General features: G+C 41.2%; 1 long non-coding RNA gene across 5 annotated transcripts; it reads right to left on the reverse strand.

The window, feature by feature from the left end:
* Positions 1 to 1,192: 1,192 nt before the first annotated feature.
* On the reverse strand, positions 1,193 to 22,337 carry LOC129471912 (uncharacterized). Of its 5 annotated transcripts, none has more exons than XR_010119003.1 (8): positions 18,250 to 19,938; positions 16,254 to 16,364; positions 13,952 to 14,064; positions 12,090 to 12,129; positions 4,881 to 5,065; positions 3,011 to 3,252; positions 2,604 to 2,708; positions 1,193 to 1,937 (listed from the first exon to the last, which is right to left on the reverse strand). It is a non-coding gene; the product is annotated as an uncharacterized lncRNA (long non-coding RNA). The 5 variants fall into 5 exon arrangements; XR_008653794.2 differs by lacking the exon at positions 1,193 to 1,937 and adding an exon at positions 22,220 to 22,337 and having other exon boundaries at positions 2,264 to 2,708; positions 18,250 to 18,407; XR_008653796.2 differs by lacking the exon at positions 2,604 to 2,708.
* Positions 22,338 to 22,819: the final 482 nt, after the last annotated feature.

Here is a 22,819-nt window from a genome sequence, read left to right on the forward strand (position 1 = left end):
TTTCTTTTTTATGGAGTCTTTAAGATTATCTCTATGTTGGCTGGGCGCGGTGGCTCATGCCTGTAATTCCAGCACTTTGGGAGGCCAAAGCGGGTGGATCACGAGATCAGGAGTTCAAGACCACCCTGGCCAATATGGTGAAACCTCGTCTCTACTAAAAAAATACAAAAATTAGCTGGGCGTGGTGGCACATACCTGTAGTCCCAGCTACTTGGGAGGCTGAAGCAGGAGAATCACTTGAACCCGGGAGGCAGAGGTTGCAGTAGGGTGAGATGGTGCCACTGCACTCCAGCCTCTTTCCTATTTGGATGCCTTTCAGTTCTTTGCCTTGTATAATTACTCTGGCTACATGATTACATATAACATTTTCAGCATTTGTAATTTGACATCACATCCATCTGTTGTAATACACTGATTGTTACTTCTCAACTTGAAAACCTGGACATTTATCACTACTCTCCCTTTCTCTTCATCTAGTTCTTATCCAAGAAAACAACCTACCAATGTAAACCAGGTTAGATAATTACTTTTCTACAAAACCACTTCAAATGCATTAAAAAATTTTTAATCTAACAATTTTTAAACTTCGTATGTCAACGATTTTAAACTGTGGTCTCTCAAAACAAATCCAATACTTTCAGTAGGAAAAATTACATTAATTCCTACACTACCGTTAGGGCTATCCAAGAGTTGACCAAAGGTGATATTAATACATATGCTTATTTATTACCCTGTTCTCACAGTTCTACTGTAAGTCTTGAAAATCAAGTAAATTTGAAAACATAGTTGCACAAATCTTCTGAGTCACACAGTTAATCCAGAATATTATTTCTAAGTTATCATAAAGCCAACAAGCAAGTATGAAGTACTGTTTAAAAAGAATAATCATAATTTTATATTATACAAATGAAACATGTATTCGATACTATTTACTGAATATCTCAAGTATGCTTATTTACATAGAAACAAAGGAATCAAAAGCATATTATATAACGTTTAAATTACTAAAAATACTTTAGATAGCATTGCTCCATAAATGCTAGTGTAAATGCTGATGAAAGTAAAAATGTCATTCCCTATATTTGCTAAATATATTGTGACACATTATAAGTGTTTTTAAAACATATCACTAAGGGGCAAAATAAGTAGGCAAAAATAATTCTAAGCATTTATGGAAAAATTTAGTACACGGCATAGTATTCATGTGATGGAAGGATTTTAAATGGAACCCAGAGATTAGCAGCAGCAGGAAGTTTCTATCATACTTAGGATTGGGAAAACAACAGAAGTTACTGGAACACAAAAGCAGGGTCATGTTATTAAAAACTGGGGCCATGGTGAGTCTCTGTGACCGTTACCTAATATGTCACAGTGAATAAAGACAGATAGCACATGACCTGAGGCTTTTTCTTCCACAGATGCCTTCCATTGGCCAGAATTAGCCAGTATTTAGAGTGCACTGAAGACTGGGAGTATCTGTTCTCTGTAACAGAGTGAAGAGAAGAAGGTGAAAGCTCACTACCTCAGTGATGGCTTCAATCATACCCCAAAACTCAGTATCACACAATAAACCTGCACATTTTTATTCAATCTAAAACAAAAGTTGAATTAAAAAAATACACAGAAAGCAGGTTAGACTTTACTAATCAGTAGTAAAGTCTTTAGGGCTGCTCTTCCAAAAGTAAGCCAATGCACTGAGAAAATTGTCCATTTTATTCATCAGAAGAAAAATTCAATGAACCTTTACTCACTGACAATAGTGAGAATCAGAATGAATCAATTAGAATGTCTGTCCTAACTACTCCCTCTGGTTCTACTTCAATTCCTGCTGTCTCCATACGGTTCATCAGTGTGTGGAAGATGAATGTGGTAAAACTGAAGTGGCTGCTTGTACTTGGAGAACAACAAGAACGCACTGAAAATTCACTGCTTAGAAGCTGTTAAAAGAGTTTGGCAATAAATTCAACCTAATATTCACAATAATGAGCAATGATCTTATAAGCCCATTTTCACATCTATTGTAAAGGCCAACCATGTGTTTCAGCCAAAACAAACTAATTTTATTAATACAATGACCAAACATATATAAATAATGAGTTTATTTTACCAGAGAACTTGGCTGTCACACTTGCGTTCTATTGTAGGGATTTACACTTACCGAATTCTAACAAGAGTTGGATAAACTCAGGGTTTTCCTAAAGTAACAATGACTATTCCTCACAAAAGAGTCAGAAGCAAAGTGTACACTTAAAAATGTGTAGATTGCCTTCCATATCCTGTGTGCATTAAGAAATGTCTTATTTTTACACCTGGTATACGGACAACATGGATGAATATGTTGGCTAATTAGAACAAGTTTATCAAGTCCTTTGAAAGCCTTGGTAGACAAAGCAAAGTAATTCAAAGATTCAGTCCAGACTAAATAGTGTGAAACTCTGCAAGAAACCAAACTGTAGCAAACTAATAATGTAAATACAAATGTGATTTCGATCTCTGCTTGGCGACTGACCTCCCTCAGACCACTAAAACTCTGTGCATCAGATGCATTAACAGAGACATTGGTCACTCACTGGGGAGGTGAGCATGGTGAAAAGCTTTTTTACCCATGGATCCGGCGGAACTGCTTATAAGCCTGAAATGCATTCAGTTGATGCATCAGACATCAGTTACTGAAGAAGCAGAGGCGATGAACTTCCCTTCACATTGACCTAAGTGGATAAATGCATGGCAATGTGCTGAGTGCCTTCAACAATGCAGACACACCCAATGTCAAAATGCCACAGGGCTACCCAGTGCTGCAAGGCTGGGACTGGGTTTCTGTGAGACTGTCTTAAGGCAGTGGGATTTCTGATGCAACTGTGGACATAAGCATATGCCCCCATACGCCACTCCCACTACTCACTGTAAGAACAGCAGTGTAACATTTGTCCCGGCTAACAATGACAAACAATCCTCAAGTCCCTATGCAGACCAACAGTGCTGGGGCCACATAGTGGCCTGAGCAACATACCTATGGGTAGTAACTGAGAAGACATTTCCAAGCGATTGCCATTCCAACAGGCATGGGGAACACTCAACATCACTAATCATCAGAGATGAGGTACCGGTGCCATCACACGCTGGTCAGAGTGGCCATTTGTCCTAAGTGAGAACATAACATGCTGGTGTAGCAGCAGAGAAAAGCAAACATGGCTATTCTCTTGGTGGTAATGCAAACTAGATCTCAAACTGTGGAAACCAGTCTGAAGATTTCTGAAAAAAAAAAAAAGGATGGAAAGCAGAGCTACGCTTTGATGCAGCAATCCCACCCCGTCCATCTACCCCAGGGAAAAAATACATGTGTCTATCAAAAAGACAGACACTCACACATCCACGGGAGTGTTACTGACAGGAATAAAGATGTGGAACTGACCTAGATGCCCACCAACAGAAAATTGGATTTTTTAAAATGTGGTACCTATACATCACAGAATGCTGAAAAAACCACTAAGGAAAATCAAACACAGAAACAAAATCATGCCCTCGGTAGGAACATGGGTGGAACTGGAGGCCACTCTGCTAAGCAACTGAGGCAAGAACAGAAGACCAAACACTGCAGGTTCTCATTTATAAGCGGAAGCTCAACACCCAATACACATCAACATAAAGATGAAATCAACAGACGCTGGGTACCACCAGACGGAAAAAGGAGGGAGACAGGGACCCTTGGAGGAAGAAAGACCCAACTGGTGCTGTGTTCACCGCCTGGATGACGGGTACGTTAAAACCCCAAAACACCAAAATTCTACTGTATAGCCATGTAGTGAAGTGAACCTGCAGGCGTACCCCTTGATCACAATAAAAGTAGCTATCATTTTAAAAAACCCAGCTTTGGAAAATAAAAATAGAAAAAAGGAAGAAAATACACAAAACAAAACAAAAAGCCTACAGTGACCCAATCCATCTTCTTAGTGGCATGAACACAGAAACATAACTGAATGGACACAACGAAGGAGCCAAATAATCAACCCACAATTATAAACACTGAACCCATGGGATTCTTGCTTTTCCCCCAAAAGCACATCAAAGGCACAATGGTTGAGGGAACTGGGGGGGTCACGTGCAAAGGACCGAACCCTTCCTTTACCCAAGACACAAAAAGTGACACAAAATCTACTGAACACCTAAGTTCAATCCTGAAACCAAAATCTCCAAGGAAAACACATAGGGTGTGTGTCTACGGTGGGGAAACTTGAACCCGTGCACCTAAGCTACAAACAGAAAAGGAAGACATAGGAACCAAATACCCATAGACCATACAATGGCTTCGCCATCTCGCTTTTCTTCTCAAAGGGACACAGAAATCACCGCTAACAAAAGCTGATGTGTCCATGTGAGACTAAGGACAACTTCAGAGCTTCACACAGCTTCAACACTGGAGAGAAAATAGTGAACCCTACAGAAGACATCCCACAGACTGAGAGAAAATTATGAAAAACTGTGGATCTGGAAGGGCTTCTTATCTAACATATTCAAGGAACTAATGGTCCTAAGTGGACAAAAACACAAAAACCAATACACATGCTAAAAATGCCCAAAAGACTGGCAGAGGCATTTCTGAAAAAACCTGAAACAGACTCTCAGGTAATAGAAAAGTCTCTCCACATCAGGAGAGTTTCTCCCCAGAGAATGAGTATAACCGGAAACAGCAATAAAACTTTTTGAAGATAAGGGCAGTGCAGATTTGCAGACAGAGGAACTATTACATACTACTGTTTTGAATGCAAATTCGTATACCCAGTGTGAGACAGCTGGAGGTTTCTGAAACAATTAACGACACAACCACCAGTTCCTCTAGCCATCCCAACACTGGGTATACCTGCAAAGCCAAGGAAACCTACCCTAAGGAGGTATCTCCCTTCCCATGTTTCATGAAGTACTCTGGACAATAACCAAGGTGGGGAATCAACCTACTTGTCTTTCTACAGATGAAAAAATGCAGGAATTGAAGGATATACACACAACGGTACACTCTTCAGCCATCAAACTTCCGGACATCAGTTCACTACCAGCAAGATGGAGAAACCTGGAGGACATCAAGTTAAAAAACAAGAGCCAGGCAGAGGAAGACAAACACAAATACTGCACAATCTCATACAGTAGCAATGTCAACAGTGGGTACCAGAGGCTCGGGGGAGGATTGGAAATGGCTACAAAGGGATGTTCAGGTGAGACGCGGGTACTCTGGTGTTCTACAGCACAGCATGGTGACTAGGCTTAACAATATCGTAGCATAATACTCAATATTGCTGGAAAAGATTTGGAATGCTCTCTCCATCAAGAAATCGTCACTGTAGCATGAAACAGAGATGCTAGGTCCTGCAGTTTCATTGATTCATGTAAAAAGATCCGTTGCACCCTTTAAATAAAAACATAGACCATGTGATATTTTTGTTTTCCAAATAGGATCACAACACACTACTAAAAATCCCGTGGGACAATGAAATGCCCCACATTTCCAAAGCAGTTCCTACACATACAAAGTCGGTGGAGCGCCATCACACTCTTCCACTTTAAACTACTTCCCAAAGCTTTAGTTACCCAAGTGATTCGTGATAGGCATTAATAGAGAAACATAGGACAACGAACACCATGAGGGTGTCCAGCAGCAAACTCTAATGAAGGTCTCAGTTAATTTAGAAAGTTTATTATGCCAAGGTTGAGAACACACTCGTGACACAGCCTCAGGGTCATGATGACATGTGCCCAAGGTGGTCAGGGCACAGCTTGGTTTTATACATTTTACGGAGACATGAGACATCAATCAATATATGTAAGAAGTATATTGCTTTGGTCTAGAAAGGTGTGACAACTTGAAGCGAACTCAGGAAGACTGGAAGCAAGGAGGGAGCTTCCAGGTCACAGATCACTGATACACAAATGGTTACATTCTTCTGAGTTTCTGATTAATCTCCAATCAGATATGCATCTATCTCAGGGAGCAGAGGGGTGACTTTGAATAGAATGGGAGGCAGGTTGGCCCTAAGCAGTTTCCAGTCTGAGTTTTCCTTAGTGATTTTAGGGGCCCAAGATATTTTCCTTTCACATTTCCCCCCTTTTCTTTTTAAAAAATCGTTTGGAAAAAGCATTTTACAAGCAAATGAGTCTCTGGTCTCAGGTTTCATCTGATCTCTCACGGCTAGGAGGGTTTATTCCTAGATAGGTAGGTCCCAAAACCTCATTTTTTAGCAGGTTGTGAAGTCTCACATCCTGTGAGGTTAAAATAGGAGGGAGGACGGGAGAAAACAACAACAACAACAAAAGAACAATCCTGGAAAAATCAATGTAAGCCACATTACTCTGCAGTCCATACCTCAGTAGGCAGGTATGAAAGTGGCTTATGTATGTAAAGAGGTTGTTGTTATTTTCTTCTGAAGTTTAAGTTGTCTGGCTTCAGTTCGCAGGATTTTAAGAAAGCACAGCTTAGTTTTCAGTGACTCCACGTTAGGAATAATTGAAAAAAAAAATTGAAAACATTAAAGACTTGTGGCCAAGAAAAATTAGAATTCGGTCCCAACTGTAGAAAATAATAAAAATTGAAAAAACAGGCCGGGCACGGTGGCTCACGTCTGTAATCCCAGCACTTTGGGAGGCCGAGGTGGGCGGATCATGAGGTCAGGAGATCGAGACCATCCTGGCTAACATGGTGAAACCCCATCTCTACTAAAAATACAAAAAATTAGACGGGTGAGGTGGCAGGCACCTGTAGTCCCAGCTATGCAGGAGGCTGAGGCAGGAGAATGGCGTGAACCCCGGGGGGCGGAGCCTGCAGTGAGCCGAGATCGCGCCACTGCACTCCAGCCTGGGTGAAAGAGCGAGACTCTGTCTCAAAAAAAAAAAAAAAAATTGAAAAAACATTAGGCAAGACTAGAACCTAAAAACAGGTCTACTGTAGTTTTGAAACATAATTTTTTCTCTCTCCAGTTTTCCATTTTTACTAAAGATAAATCATGTTAGAACTGGTTTGCTTTATTATTCTTGGCCTAATTATTTGCATACAGTGCAGCAATAATTATTTTTTACACAGGCTTTTAAATTGGCTTTGATGGAACTTTGTTCCATGGGAGGAATCTTAGACAAGACTTTTTTAAAGCCAAACCCAGCCATGGATTTCTGCCATCAAATACCTATGATTTCAGTGAATTTCCTCTCCTCTTGAGGTTCCAAGATAAACCTGGGGCTTCTGCACCTGTCAGAAAGTGACATTCTTCATTTACCACAGGTCAGAAACCCTGTACAGGGACTGTGTACACAAAATATAAGGCCAGTTTTTCCAAGGGCTTTATTGGCTTCCGTAAGTCAGGTTTGATTCCTTAAAGGAAAGCACACCATTTCAATCAAACCCTTGATAAAATAACCAAATTCTCCAACTGTGTCCTATTGCAAAATAAAACAGATTTTTATTGCACTTACGCAAATAACTATATTGCCATAAATTAAGAATACCCCCCATTTCCAAATTCTGGAGAAATTAGGTAGAGAAAAACAAATTATGCTCCAAATTTTGTTCACAGGAATATACTTTATTGTTAAAAGCTGCAACTAACTTAAAGTTTTCTCAACTCTGAAAAACTAAACAAAGTATCAGCAATGTTTTAAGCAAAAAGGCAAAAAGATTACTTCAGTTTTCTATTGGTTCAGTTATTTCAATTAGCTCCTGTTCTGTTTGATAGTCATGAACATTTCAGCTCTCCATGAGAGTTCCAAAATTTTTTGCTTTATTCCAATTTAACAATTTCCAAAATTATCAGAAAACCTGAATTTAAGTGCACCTGTTAGAGTCCTACAGCTGATTATAAACCCACCTTATAAAGAGGGTTTGAAACAAGACAAAACAAGACAACTGTCTGTGGATGAAAAAAAAGTAAAGGCAGCCGTAGTTAAAAGAGACAATTGACAAGTGAATTTGTTACCTCCGTGGCACACGATAATTTTAACATAACAATTATGATTATTATGAATAATCTACACTAAGTTATATCAGAATTACAGGAGTTTCCCATCATTTTGGAACACATACCAATAACATATTTATACAAATGGATATGAAAGAAAGCCAAACACCATTTCTTATTTGACAATACTTCCTGTATAAATTTTATACCAGATAAGCCAAATTATGTCATTTTTAGACTTTAGAGAAACTAATGTTCTATTTAGGATAGAAAAAGACATAATATATAAATTTGATTTTGGAAAGTTTGTCAAATATAAAATGTTTAAAACACTTGATATTAAAAAATAGGACTACAGGTAATTGTAAAGTCATTTATTTAACCAAAGTGATAATTCAAGGATTTTTTTAAAGTGAAAACCTTCATCCTTTGAGACAGGAGACTTAATTTTCTAAACAAGAAGCCCTAATAAAAACAGTGTGAAGCCAATTACATTTGTTTTTAAAAATTTTCTAAACAATCTATAAAATGTAATCTTGATTATAAAATATAACTTCCATAAGCCTTTTATAACCTGTACTAAGGAGTTGGTAAATGCTTCAAGAAAACCTTGTTAATCTGACACAGGCGTCCATTTACTGGTTTTGCATCAGTGTGCCTTTGACAATAATGTATAGAGAAACTGAACCAACTTTATCTTTCAAACTTGGCCCTTACAATCTTACGCTCCCACCTCTTTTACAATAGTCCCTGGGTCTTGAGGAGTTGAATAGCTTTCATTTCTTGCCCTGTGTCTCAGGAATGCAGCATTTATTTAAATTGGCGTCTTCTATTGGGCCTGATGATGAGGCTTTAATTGCAGTGGGTGTTTAAGGTTTAGCAGGACTTGGTTTTCATTTTTAGACATAGGAGTTAAAAAGCCCTGTAACTCAGTGTTGCAAGGATTTTGAAAGCATGTACAGGAAGATGCATGGATGTAATAACCTCAATTTTAAAAAATCTCGTTTTTTTTCCTAAGTAAACCAAAACTTAATATGACAACTTTATTATATAAAAGTTTTTGGATTTTTTAAATATGTAAATCCTTATTGTGACTTACACTGTTCATGACATGGTCAGACTTTCTGATTTGTTCTGAACATCCCTTCTTTTTAAGCAACCAGTTATTTTATTTTAGGACTAAACTTACTATACAGGATTCTTTCTTATATCATAGTATTTCTCTTTAAGCTCTTTTTACCTCAAAAACTACCTCTTTACAATTTTGTTTACATTTTTTTATTTCCTGGTTCCTTTTACCTTGTTTTATACATAACTTTAAATAAGCTTTGAATTAGACAAAACTTGTTCTTTTTTTTTTTTTTAGAAAAAAAGACTTTTTTGGCAAGAATGTTTTCCTACAATATATGTTTATTGGAAAATACCCAAATAATGAAATATCTATTATTTAACTTTATATTCTAAATTATGACCAGTTTGTCTACAAGTATTTATCCCATTACATTTACCTATTTTAATTGTTTACCTAGATTATTTATGAAATCTGTGATAGTCATGATTTAAAGTTATGAAACCGCCATTGCAAAATTATAACTGGGACAGTGAAAAAAGATTTGGCCTAACTGGCTCCGTCTTGCTCATAACCTCCAAACCGTCCTTGTTCATTCCTCCGCATAGGCCGAACTGACACTGGGAGGAACTGGTTTATAGTTTAGCTTTGAAACAAAGGCAGTAACAGTCCTTTCCTTATTGTCTGTGGACTAGACTGCCAAACGCCACAGGATTAGAAGTGCTGGTAATCTTACTAAATTCAACATGCAGCTGTTTTTATTAAACTCCTATCAATGTCTTACTTATTAAAAATTACACAAGATCATTCTGTTTTGGGCTGGGTTTGTACTTTTGAAACCCCAATGCCAAATTTTGACACCTTATAGTATTTGGCAGGAATATGTATGAAATTTGTTGATAACTAAAGGTAAACAAAAATGTATGCTGCCAATTTTTAAGACATTTCTAATATTATTTTACCAACAATTTTAAAGCTAGCTTATTAAAGATTTTGCTTAAGTTACATGAAGTTGGCCGGGCGCGGTGGCTCACGCTTGTAATCCCAGCACTTTGGGAGGCCGAGGCGGGCGGATCACGAGGTCAGGAGATCGAGACCACGGTGAAACCCCGTCTCTACTAAAAATACAAAAAATTAGCCGGGCATGGTGGCGGGCGCCTGTAGTCCCAGCTACTCGGAGAGGCTGAGGCAGGAGAATGGCATGAACCCGGGAGGCGGAGTTTGCAGTGAGCCGAGATTGTGCCACCGCACTCCAGCCTGGGTGACAGAGCAAGACTCCGTCTCAAAAAAAAAAAAAAAAAAGTTACATGAAGTTGAAAAGGCATTTGACAAGTCTTTCTTAGTATCTAACTTAAGTGCTTTTATTTTTCTTTAAGCCAATTAGAGCTTTTATATATTTTTAGTAGTTTAACATTCTGCACACAATACATAAATACATCTAAAAATCTATCAGGCATATCTATGGAAGTACTGAAACCACCTTTGCAAAACTGTAACTAAGGAAATTAAGACAATGAAAGAAATCAGACCTAACCGACTCTATCTTGCTTCTAACCCTTAAGCTGTCCTTGCTCCTTCCTTGGTGTAAACTCGACTAACTTTGGGAAGGAATTTAGTTCATGGTTTGACTCTGAAAGCAGACTGATAACAGCCATTTCCTGAAAAGAATCCCTTCTTGCCTGGGGAGCAGTCTGCCTTTGCAGGACTAACATATTAGCTACAAGATTAGAATGGACAGTTTCGAGGTCATGCAGTCTCCGGCTCCGAACCTCCCCAAACTGCTCCTGCAGGTAACATCACATCACTCCTGTAAAACCTAAGATCAGGGCTTGATATGTGACATCACATCACTCCTGTAAAACCTAAGATCAGGGCTTGACATGTGACATCACATCACTCCTGTAAAACCTAAGATCAGAGCTTGACATGTGACATCACATCACTCCTGTAAAACCTAAGATCAGGGCTTGACATGTGACATCACATCACTCCTGTAAAACCTAAGATCAGGGCTTGATATGTGTTGCAGACCCTGCCCAGGCCGGTAATCTGGCCCAACCAGTTGTGCCGTCATACCCATGAATAGAAGACAGCAAGAAAACCTCATTTCGACCCCCTATGATTCCATCTCCAACCTGACTAATCAGCACTCCCCACTTCCCAAGCCCCTACCCACCAAAGATCTTTAAAAACTCTGATATCCCCGAATGCTCGGGGAGACCGATTTGAGTAATAAACTTTGGTCTGTCACACAGCCGGCTTTGCATGAGTTACTCCTTCTCCACTACAATTCCTCTATCTTGATAAATCGGTTCTCTCTAGGCAGAGGGCAAGGTGAACGCATTGGGCTGTCAGTACATTCTGTGTACACAGATTTTAAATACACAGATTTAAAGACCTCCCCCTTTTTTTCTCTCTTAGACTTTCAGATTCTTGATAACTTGTTTCACAACCCTAGGCAGTTGTCAACTCAACAGCCTTAAATTTGAACATTAACGGAAACAACTCAGGTGAAAATCAAATAGCAAAATCTACTTCATAAAGCACAGAAAGAGTCTGGTGCTGCTAGAGGGAGACACTAATATTTTTCTTCGAGCCAAATTAAACATAAAATTAAACTACACTCTTCCTTAAAAACCCAAGAGTAGCCTCTGTTGCAATAACTACTTAAGTCAAGAAAAATCATGTGAAAACAGAATCCAGTCAACTGAGAAAAAAAAGACAAAAAAACAAAACACATTTGCTCAACAACAACAAAAAGACAAGGTCTTAGGATAGTCAAAACAAAAAAACCAAAACCATGAAGGTCTTCCAGATACAAACACACACACACCCACACACATCTGGATGTTACCCTTTTAATTAAGCTGACTTTTACACAATTGTGCTCCTTTAAACAAACCTCTTAATCTTATTACCATATTTCAGCGAGGACAAAATGCTGCTAAACTAACAATGGTCGCACAAATCATATGATTTCTGAGCACTCTTAAGTGTAAGCAGAAATTAACACTGGCTGGTTGTTAAATGTTAACTTTATTCTTGAAAAGGAATTTGCAAGACAGAATCCAAAACCAGTTTCTTACCTAGTGATGGGTCTCAGGCTGTAAACCGCTCTCTACTATCCTAGAAGCAGAAACAAACAAAACAAATTTGCCTATTAGAAGAAGTGAGCTCAAACTCCATAAAGTAATTACCTGCCTTCCAACATCATGGAGGTATGAAAACTTGTCTTGTTGGACGCAAGTAAAACTCTAAAAAAAAAAAAAAAAAAGAGGAGTTGTACAGCAAAATAAACTTTAGATCTTGACCAAAGTTTTGGAGATGAGGGATTCTCTGGAGGGGGGTGCTCTCAGACCTCAGCAAATTGTCCTATTGGTTTGGGTCATAAAGTGGGCTCACACTGGTCCCAAGCACTGACAGGAGATTTGCCAAAGGTCAGGGGCATCTCCACTCAGAATCCCCCCGTGGTTACCAAAAGGTGAACCCAGAAAATCTGAAAACAGGTCTCAGTTAATTTAGAAAGTTTATTTTCCCAAGGTTGAGGACACACTCATTACAAAGCCTCAGAAAGTCATGAAAACATGTGCCCAAGGTGGTCAGGGCACAGCTTGGTTTTATACATTGTAGGGAGACATGAGACAACAATCAGTATATGTTAAGAAGTACATAGGTTCGTTCTGGAAAGGTGGAACAACTTTAAGCAAAGGCAGGAAGACTGGAAGCAGGGAGGGAGCTTCCAGATCACGGATAAGTGATACACAAATAATTACATTATTTAGAGTTTCTGGTTAGCTTCTCCAAAGGAGGCAATCAGATATGCATCTACCTCAGCGAGCAGAGGGCTGACTTTGAATAGAATGGGAGGCAGGTTGGCCCTAAGCAGTTTCCAGCCTGAGTTTTCCTTGGTGATTTTAGGGGACCAAGATATTTTCCTTTCACAACACAACAGAAAGCACATGTTTGAAAAGAACCACAAGTCACCCTGGGAAGGGAGAGTCTGTCCAATACAGTGTTGGGGGAACTGGATATCCCTAGGCAAAATAACACAGGGTCCTTATTGTGCGAAATTCGCAACAATTCATTAAACATAAATGAAAAACCTATACCCATAACTTGATAAAGTCACTCTCTAAGAAGAAAGCATATAGTGTGCAGATACCAGGGTCAACTTGGATCTATGCTCATGGTTTGCAAAAACGAAAACAAAAAAATGAAGACAAAAAAGCATACAAACAAGCAACAACCAAAACTCACTGGCAACAGATTGATAAGCTAGTGAATTTAACTTCATCAGTCACCAACGTAAGGGAAAACCAGAACACTGCACACACCTGAAACTGCATCAGACTACATGGCTTGTGGGCAATAAAGAATGAAAAACACGAATGATTGAAAAGAAAGAAACATACAAAGGATGATAAGAAGCGTTTGGAGAAAAACACAGCTGATGAGGCATTTTTTGGAAAACGTGTAAGTAACATTACTAACTAGCAAAAAACACCAGAAAACAGAAATTAATTACCAAAACTGGATAAAGAAACCAAAGAGGCTTTTCTGCAAGGAACACATAAAACTGAAAACAAGCATGCTTGTTAACACCTGGTTAACATCACTAATCATGGCAAAAATGAAAATCAGAACAAGACTCAGATACTGTGTCTCTCTTGGTGGAATGAGTATTACAAAGACCTTCGTGTATCTTAAAAGAAGCTGCTGTGAATTTCCAGAGAGGTGCGCTTTCTTATCCACATCTGTTAACAGGTAAATTAGTATGCACACTACAGAGGCCACCTGGAGGTTCCTCAGACAACTAAAATTACAACTACCATTTCACTGAGCTGTGCTGCTACTGGAATCATATGAAATCAGTAAACAGAAGACATAGCTGCCTTCCCACACTGACTGTGGATCCAGTCGCAATAGCCAAGATAAGGAATCAACCTACCTGTCCACCCACAGAGGATGAGATCCAGAAACTGCAGTATCCAGTCACAACCAGATACTCTTCAGCCAGACACGGGTACTGAAATCAGGTCATCCGTGGCAACACTGTGGAACCTGGAGAACATTATGTTAAATGAAACACACTAGGCAGAGAAAGACAAACCTCGCATCATCTCACTCATGAGGAATCTAGGAAACTTTATCTCACACAGACCTACAAAGCACCATCGTGCTTGCCACGGTTGGAACAGAAGGCTGGGCATGGGTGGGCATAGGAAACAGGTACCAAGTGACACACTGCATAAGAGGAATGAAACCTGCTGTTCTATTCCTCAGCAGGATGATTAGCGAAAACTTTACCAAAGTGTAGTTTTCAAGACAGCCAGAAAGGAGGGTGCTCGCTCTCCTCACTCAAAGCCATGAAAACTCTACAAGGCAAAAAATGACGCTAAATACCCTGATTTCATCCCGATATGATGCATGCATGGACCCAAATGTCCCACTCTACCCTCTAGTTGTACATCTTTAGGACAGTGCCAATTTTGTTTCTTAAAAACAACATAAAGCAACAATGCTAAAATTCCCGTGGGACCACAAAACGCCTTGAAACTCCAAAGCCATGCTGAAACACCAAAGGTCAGATGGACAAAAGGCTCACTATGCAATGAAGGGCCCTGGGCTAGGTGGCTAGCCACATGCAGATGAACAACACTGGAGCCTTAACTCTCATTAGATGCAAAAACTAACCCAAGATGAATGGGAGATTTCAGCAGAAGACCTCAAACTATGAATGCCCTACAAGGAAACCTAGAACGTATCTTTCTCAATACGGGCTTTGGAAAAGCATTTAAACAAAAAGCAACAGCAAGAAAAACCAATAGGACAAGCTAGGCCTAAGAAACAATAATACTGCCAGATACCGAAATAAATCACCGGCACAGTAAACACACAGGCTACAGGATGGGAGAAAATGTTCCCAAACTATGCTTCTCACCAAGGTCTGATAGCCAGACTCTAACATGACGATTTAATCAAGAGGCAGAAAAACAAACCATTCAAACAATGGGTAGAGAACACGAACACACACCTCAACGTTACTCATCATCAGAGAAATGCAACTCTCACGCACACTGACATACCATCTCACACCGGTCAGAATGGCCATGTGTCCTGAGTCCAAGCATTCACATGCTGGCAAGGCAATGGAGGAAAGCAAACACTGCTACACTCTTGGTGGGAATAAAAACGTTCTCACACTATGAGAAGCGGTTTGGAGGTTCCTCAAAGAACTTAACAACTACCATCCAAATGAGCAATCACATAACTGGGTATCTACACAAAGGAAAATAAATCATAAATCCTCCTTTCAAAATGATGCAGGCATGGGTATGTTCTTGGAAGTGCTATTCACATGGAAATATAAAATAACATCGACCTATGTCCCCCCTTAACAGTTGATTACATGTTTTAAAAATGCTGTACATAGATACCACAACATCCTACATAGCTTAAAAAAAATTCATGCCCTTGGCAGCAACAAGGATGGACCTGCAGGTCACTATGCTAAGCAAACTAACACAATCTAACAGAAAACCAAACACCACATGGTCTCACTTACAAGCAAAGTATCTACACACCATACAATGACTTTGTGATCTCTTTTTTCTCTCTCTGATTGGACACAGAAATCCCTGCTGACAAAAGCAAATAAAAAACTGTGAGACCAACACTTTAGAGCTTCTGCATGGGGGAGAAAACAATGAACCCAAAAACAAAGCATCTTACCTTGGCGGAAAGGATGATTGGGTTAAAATTGTGGAAAATCGTAATTTTGGAAGGGGTTATCTAACATATTCAAGCAATAAAGCTACTAAGTGGGGGAAAGATTAAAAAAATACACAAGCTAAAAATATCCAAAGGACCTGCACAATCGCTTCCGCAAAGGACATGAAACTGATTCATAGGTGAAAAAAAAAGATTCTCCACATCACTAATCACTCCAAACATGTAAGTCAGAATCACACTCCAATATCAGATACCATCAAACTCCACTGAGAATGAATATTACCCAAAACAGCAATTAACATTTTTGGAAGGTAGCAGCCAGTGTAGACTTACAGAAAGGGAAACTCTTATACGCTATTGATGCCAATGTGAATTAGCGAATACACTGTGAAAAAGTTGGGATGTTCCTCACACTGCATATGCATTTAAAGCAAAGGAAACTGGTACCTTAAGGAGTTACCTGCCTTCCCATGTTTCATGACAGTATTCACAATATAGAAGATATGGAATCAACCTACCTGTCCACCCACAGATGAGGGGATGAGGAAACTGCAGTATATCTGCACAACGCAATACTCTTCATCCATAACAAAGTAATGTAATTTTCATTTGGAGCCATATGGATGAACCTGGAAAATACGTTAAATAAAATAAACCAGACACAGAAAAACAAGCACAGATTCATCTCACTTATATGGAATCCAGAAAACTTTGCCTTCGATAAGTAGTGGTTTTCTGAGGAGAGGGGAAGGAGGGAATGGGAGGATTGGTTGTGGAAATAAAGTTGCAGTTAGTTGGGACAGATACATTCTTGTGCTCTATACCACAGCTCGGTGATTCTGGTTAATACTATATTTTTCAAAAAAGCTACAGGGAGCAATTCCAATGTTTTCACAGAAGAATAATAATACCTGTATGAGAGAACAGATATGCCAAGTACCCTGATTTGATCATTACTAAAAATATACATGAATAGAAACGTCCCAGAGGAACAGCAGTCCCAGCAGACTCTCTAATTATATACTTTACGATGCACAGAAATTTAAGAAATGTGAATACACAATGCTGATGATCACATGGAACCACAAATGGCCCTGAATGTCTAAGGAATCCTGAGAAATAGAAACTAAGTTGGAGGACTCACATCCCTGATACGCCGCTGTGCTCCAGCCTGGGTGAGAGAATGAGACTCTCTCAAAAAAAAACTTAGAAAATTTGAGGGAAACATAAAAGTGATAATTATAGGGACTCTGTCACTCAGGCTGGAGTGCAGTGGCATGATCATGGCTCACTGCAGTCTTGACCTCTCCAGCACAAGTGATCCTCCCACCTCCGCCTCCTGAATAGCTGGAAGGAACTACAGGCACACACCACCATGCTTGGCTAATTTTTTTGTATTTTTTGTAGAGATGAAGTTTTGCCATGTTGCCTAGGCTGGTCTCAAATTCTTTGGCTCAAGTGATCTGCCCACCTTGGCCTTGCAGAGTGCTTGGATTACAGGCATGAGCCATCATGCCTGGCCATAAAAAAACATGCATGGCTACATCAAAGTGAAAAGTTTTTCCAAGGAAAAGGCAGCAATGAACCCAAAAAGAAAGGCTGGGAGAACGTTTTGAGGAATCACATTAATAACATAACTAAGGGGTTGTTATAGCAAATATGCAACACATTACCAGTACTAAGTAGCAACAACAAAACCAATGATCCACCCAAAACTGAGCAGGGACTCTGAATAGACATTTCTGCAGAGGACAGTAAACCACACGAAAGGTCCCTTCCCCCGGTCAGGTGGCCATGACTAGAGGGACAGAGTTAGGCAGGCACTGCGGGGAGTGGAGAAATGCGACCCCCTACGTGCCGACGGCAGAGACACACATTTAAAAATTCACCAGACCGGGAGCAGTAGTTAATGCCTGTAATCCCAGCACTTTGGGAAGTTGAGGCATGAGGATTGCTATGCGCTCAGAAGTTTGAGACAAGCCCAAGCAACATGGCGAAACCCTGTCGCTACCAAAAATACAAAAAAAAAAAAGATAGCTGGGCATGGTGGCACAGGCCCAGATATTGTTGGGGCTGAGGCTGGAGAATCCCTTGAGCCCAGAAAATGGAGGTTGCAGTGAGCTGAGATCCACCACTGCACTCCAGCCTGGGCAACAGGACAAGACTGTATCTCCAAAAAAATAAAAACAATTTAAAAAATCAGCAAACCCTGGTTTCCTTCCATCTGAGGCTTGAAAGCAAGGCAGCCAAACTGGGGCCTGGCCCCTACCCCTACACCCCACCTGGGCTGGGCTTTCCCTTCCTCCCACAGCCAGAGCTTTCCTCTCTCTCCGTCTACAGGAGGAGTCTCCCTCAGAAACAGCCCTAAAGCCGCCTACACGGTCCAACCTCAAAAGCCCTCAGGGAATGAGTACTACTGTAAAATTAATGGTAAGATATCAAGAGAGAAAAAAGGAGTGAGAATCTAGAAGAAATACACAGAACATTCCAGAAAACGAAAGCTTCTGTACTCACCATGAAAGAAAAACGCTCCAAAGAAGCTGGGCCATGGAGAAGCCACACCAAAGCGCTGTCCTCAGCAGCCAGTGCCATGGACAGGAGGTGTTTCTTCCCCAGGATGCGCCCTCAAGTTATCCCGAAGCTGCCGCGGCGCCCGGTGACTCCTGATAATTCTAAAATTCATATGGAATCAAAAAAGAGCCCGCACAGCCAAAGCAAGACTAAGCAGAAAGAACAAATCTGGACGCATTACATTACCTGACTTCAATCTATACTACAAGGCCATAGTCAGCAAAACAGCATGATACTGGTATAAAAATAAGCACACAGACCAATGGAATAGAATAGAGAACACAGAAGTAAATCCAAATACTTACAGCCAACTGGTCTTTGACAAAGCAAACAAAAACATAAAGTGGGGAAAGGACACCCTACTCAATATATGGTGCTTGGATAATTGGCAAGCCACATCCCAAGAAATGAAACTGGATCCCCATCTCCTACCTTAAACAAAAGTCAACTTAAATCTGAGACCTGAAACCATAAGAATTCTAGAAGGTAACACTGGAAAACCCGTTCTACACATTGGCTTAGGCAGAGACTTCATGACCAAGAACCCAAAAGCAAATGCAACAACAAAATGAAGATAGACAGGTGAGACTTAAGCCAAAAAGTTTCTGCACAGCAAAAGAACAATTAGCAGAATAAACAGACAACCCATGGAATGGGAGAAAATCTTCACAATCTATACATCTGAGAAAGGACTAATATCCAGAATCTACAAGGTACTCAAATTAACAGGAAAAAAAAACAATCCCTTCAAATAATGGGCTAAGGACTTGAATAGACAATTCTCAAAAGGAGATATAAAAAATGGCCAACAAACACGAAAAAATGCTTATCATCACTAATAATCAGGGAAATACAAATCAAAACCACCATGTCAGGCCAGGAGTGGTGGCTCACACCTGAAATCCCAGCAGTTTGGGAGGCTGAAGCGGGTGGATCACAAGGTCAAGAGATGGAGACCACCCTGGCCAACATGGTGAAACCCCGTCTGTCCTAAAAATACAAAAATTAGCCAGGAGTGGTGGTGGGCACCTGTAGTCCCAGCTATTCAGGAGGCTGAGGCAGGAGAATCCCTTGAACCCGGGAGGCAGAAGTTGCAGTGAGCCAAGGTTACACCACGGCACTCCAGCCTGGCGACAGAGCAGACTCCATCTCAAAAAAAAAAAAAAAACCCACAATGCCATGCCAGCCTACTCCAGCAAGAATGGCCACAATTAAAACATCAAAAAATAAAAAATACTGGTGGGCATTTGGTGAAAAGGGAACACTGTTATACTGCTAGTGGGAATGTAAACTAGTACAACCACTATAGTAAACAGTGTAGAGATTTCTTAAAGAACTAAAAGTAGAACTACCATTTACTGGGTATCTACCCAGAGGAGAAAAGAAGTCATTATATAAAAAAAGATGCCAGCACACGCAAGTTTGTAACAGCACAATTCAAAATAGCAAAAGTATGTAACCAGCCCAAATGCCCATCAATGAGCAGATTTAAGAAATTGTGATATACATCATGGAATACTATTCAGCCATAAAAAGGGAAAAAAATAACAAGATTCACAGCAACCTGGATGGGATCAGAGACTATTATTATTCTTTTTTTTTTCCTTGAGACGGAGTCTCGCTCTGTCGCCCAGGGTGGAGTGCAGTGGCATGATCTCAGCTCACTGCAACCTCCGCCTCTCAGGTTCATGCCATTCTCCTGCCTCAGCCTCCCAAGTAGCTGGGACTACAGGAGCCCGCCACCATGCCCAACTAATTTTTCGTATTTTTAGTACAGACAGGGTTTCACCATGTTAGCCAGGATGGTCTTGATCTCCTGACCTTGTGAGCCGCCTGCCTCGGCCTCCCAAACTGCTGGGATTACAGGCGTGAGCCACCGCCCCCAGCCGATCAGAGACTATCATTCTAAGTGAAGTAACATAAGAATGGAAAAGCACACATTGTATGCTCTCCCTAGTAAGAGGGAGCTAAGCTATGAGGATGCAAAGGCATTAGGATACTACGACGGACTTTGGGGACTTGGGAGAAAAGGTGGGGGGGGGGTGAGGAATAAAAGACTACAAATTATATAGAGTGTATACTGCACAGGTGTTGGGTGTACCAAAATCTCATGAATCACTTCTAAAGAACTTACTCATATAATCAGACACCACCTGTTCCCCAAGGAGGGTGGATCACCTAAGGTCAGGTGTTCTAGACCACCCTGACCAACATGGTGAAACCCCGTCTCTACTAAAAACACAAAAATTAGCCGGGGGTGGTGGCAGGTACCTGTAATCCCAGCTAGTCAGGGGGCTAAGGCAGGAGAATTGCTTGAACCCAGGAGGTGGGGGTTGCAGTGAGCCAAGATCACGCCATCATACTCCAGCCTGGGGACAAGAGCTAGACTTCATCTCAAAAAAAAAAAAAAAAAGTTACACGAGATTCTCCCCCCTTCCTTTTTCTCTTGCAAAGAGGTGGTGATGAACCAGGTTTGCTCATGCAGGTGACAGTACTCTTGAAAATGGTGGCAGAGAGCCTGGTGTGGTGGCTCACACCTGTAATCCCAGCACTTTGGGAGGCTGAGCCAAGTGGATCACCTGAGGTCAGGAGTTCAAGACCAGCCTGACCAACATGGAGAAACCCCGTCTCTACCAAAAATACAAAATTAGCTGCGCATGGTGGCACATGCCTGTAATCCCAGCTACTCAGGAGACTGAGGCAGGAAAATCACTTGAACCCAGGAGACAGAGGTTGCTGTGAGCTGAGATCACCCCATTGCACTCCAGCCTAGGCAACAAGAGTGAAACTCCGTCTCAAAAAAAAAAAAAAAAAAAAGAAAAGAAAGAAAAAAAGAAAATGGTGGCAGAGACATGAAATGAAGAGAATACAGTTCACTTAATAATCTCATAAATTGGAACTTATTACCCCCATGACTCTTGCATAGCTCCAGACAAATGTGAGATGAAATGGCTGTTTGCTACCAATATTTTATGTGATGCTTCATTTTTTGATTCCTTGAGTAACTACTTACAACCCATTAGCCCACTTAATGCCAGAGGATGCAATTTTTTGAATTTTTGCATGAGTGAAAACTCAGACCTTGTCGATGACCCTGAGCAATAAAATGTTAAGTAACTTCCTCATGCTCAGCATTCTAAGAACGGAACACTAGGCATAAATGGGTTAACACGATCATGAAAGCATACATATTCAAGTAACTAATACAACTGATTTTTTTCCTCACCTCTAAAACATAGTAAGAGACCAGTTATTTTAAAAATACAACACAGGGACAAGCAGTTTCTTTTTAACTCAGTTTCGGTTTGTTGTTTGTTAAGGCCATTGCTTGGCATAAAGAAAACAAAAAGAGGAGAATAAACCACCATAGAAACATGAAATAGAAGCAGCATCAAAAGAAAATGAAGAGAAACAAGAAGATGAGAAGGCAATACAGACTAGAAAAAAGAGCAGGTGTGGGAATTAGGCCTATTATGATACCTTTTATCCCCTTCCCCAATTCATGAAATTTGAAAAAGTCTGAGACTATCACAACAAAAAAGTAACAAAAAAGATACACAAATAGTCACCCCTTAAGTTTTGTTAAGAATGAGACAATTCTGCCCCTCACACCTGGCTCGGTCACCAGCAGGAGGAGGGCACCCTCCAGAGATTGCAGGAGAAGGGGGAGGACTCCTCCTTTCCCTAGGTGCGCCTCCACCACTGCCACCGAGGCCCGGTACAGTACCCGCAGGTTCCTCCCCACCCCCAGGTCGGGCTGGGCCTTGCAATGCTCCTACGCCCCCTTCCCAACCCACAGACTTGCTGCTGCTACCACCACTAGCACCGATGCCAATACAACCGCTGCCGCCCTCAATGCAGCAGCCCACCCTACAAGGTTCCTACCACCTTGCCCCCACGGGCACCCTCCTACCACTCCAGTCGAGCTGCAGTCTCCGTCACTGCCACCAATCTCATGAGACCAGCTGCAGAGCCACACCATATGCAAGCTCCAGTTTACCACAGGTGACTCTTCCTTCTCCTCCTCCTCCTCCAGCCTGGCTTGGAGTAGCTGGAAGGGCAAAGTCAGAAAAGCCTAGAATGGGATGCAGGGAGTGGTAGTGTTAGAGCCTCACCTTGTCACACTGGCCACTGGGTGGCAAGGACCAGTTTCAGCGAAGGCACTCACACCCACCCTCCAAAGTCCAGCCTCTCCTTCTGGCAAAAGCTGGCCAGGGACTGGGGCCTGGAGTGGGTGTGAGGGCCTTCGCCAAAACCGCTCCCATCCAGGTGCAGCTGGCCGGAAACTGCTGGGCCCACCCAGGCTGCACTCCTCCAGGAGCAGGAGTAGAAGAAACTCAGACCCAGCCAGCCCTCCCCACCCAAGTGCTGGTTCCTGTTCCTGATGCCTCCACCCAGTGCCCTGGCCCCACAGTGCCCCATGATGCCCACTAATCCCTGCCTGGTAGTCCCAGGTGGTCTCCGAAACACACAGCGTGAGGCGCGGGCCACGGAACCACAGTGGGTGTGGGGG

The sequence above is a fragment of the Symphalangus syndactylus genome, chromosome 22, assembly GCF_028878055.3.
Source record: "Symphalangus syndactylus isolate Jambi chromosome 22, NHGRI_mSymSyn1-v2.1_pri, whole genome shotgun sequence".
Taxonomy (NCBI): domain Eukaryota; kingdom Metazoa; phylum Chordata; class Mammalia; order Primates; family Hylobatidae; genus Symphalangus; species Symphalangus syndactylus.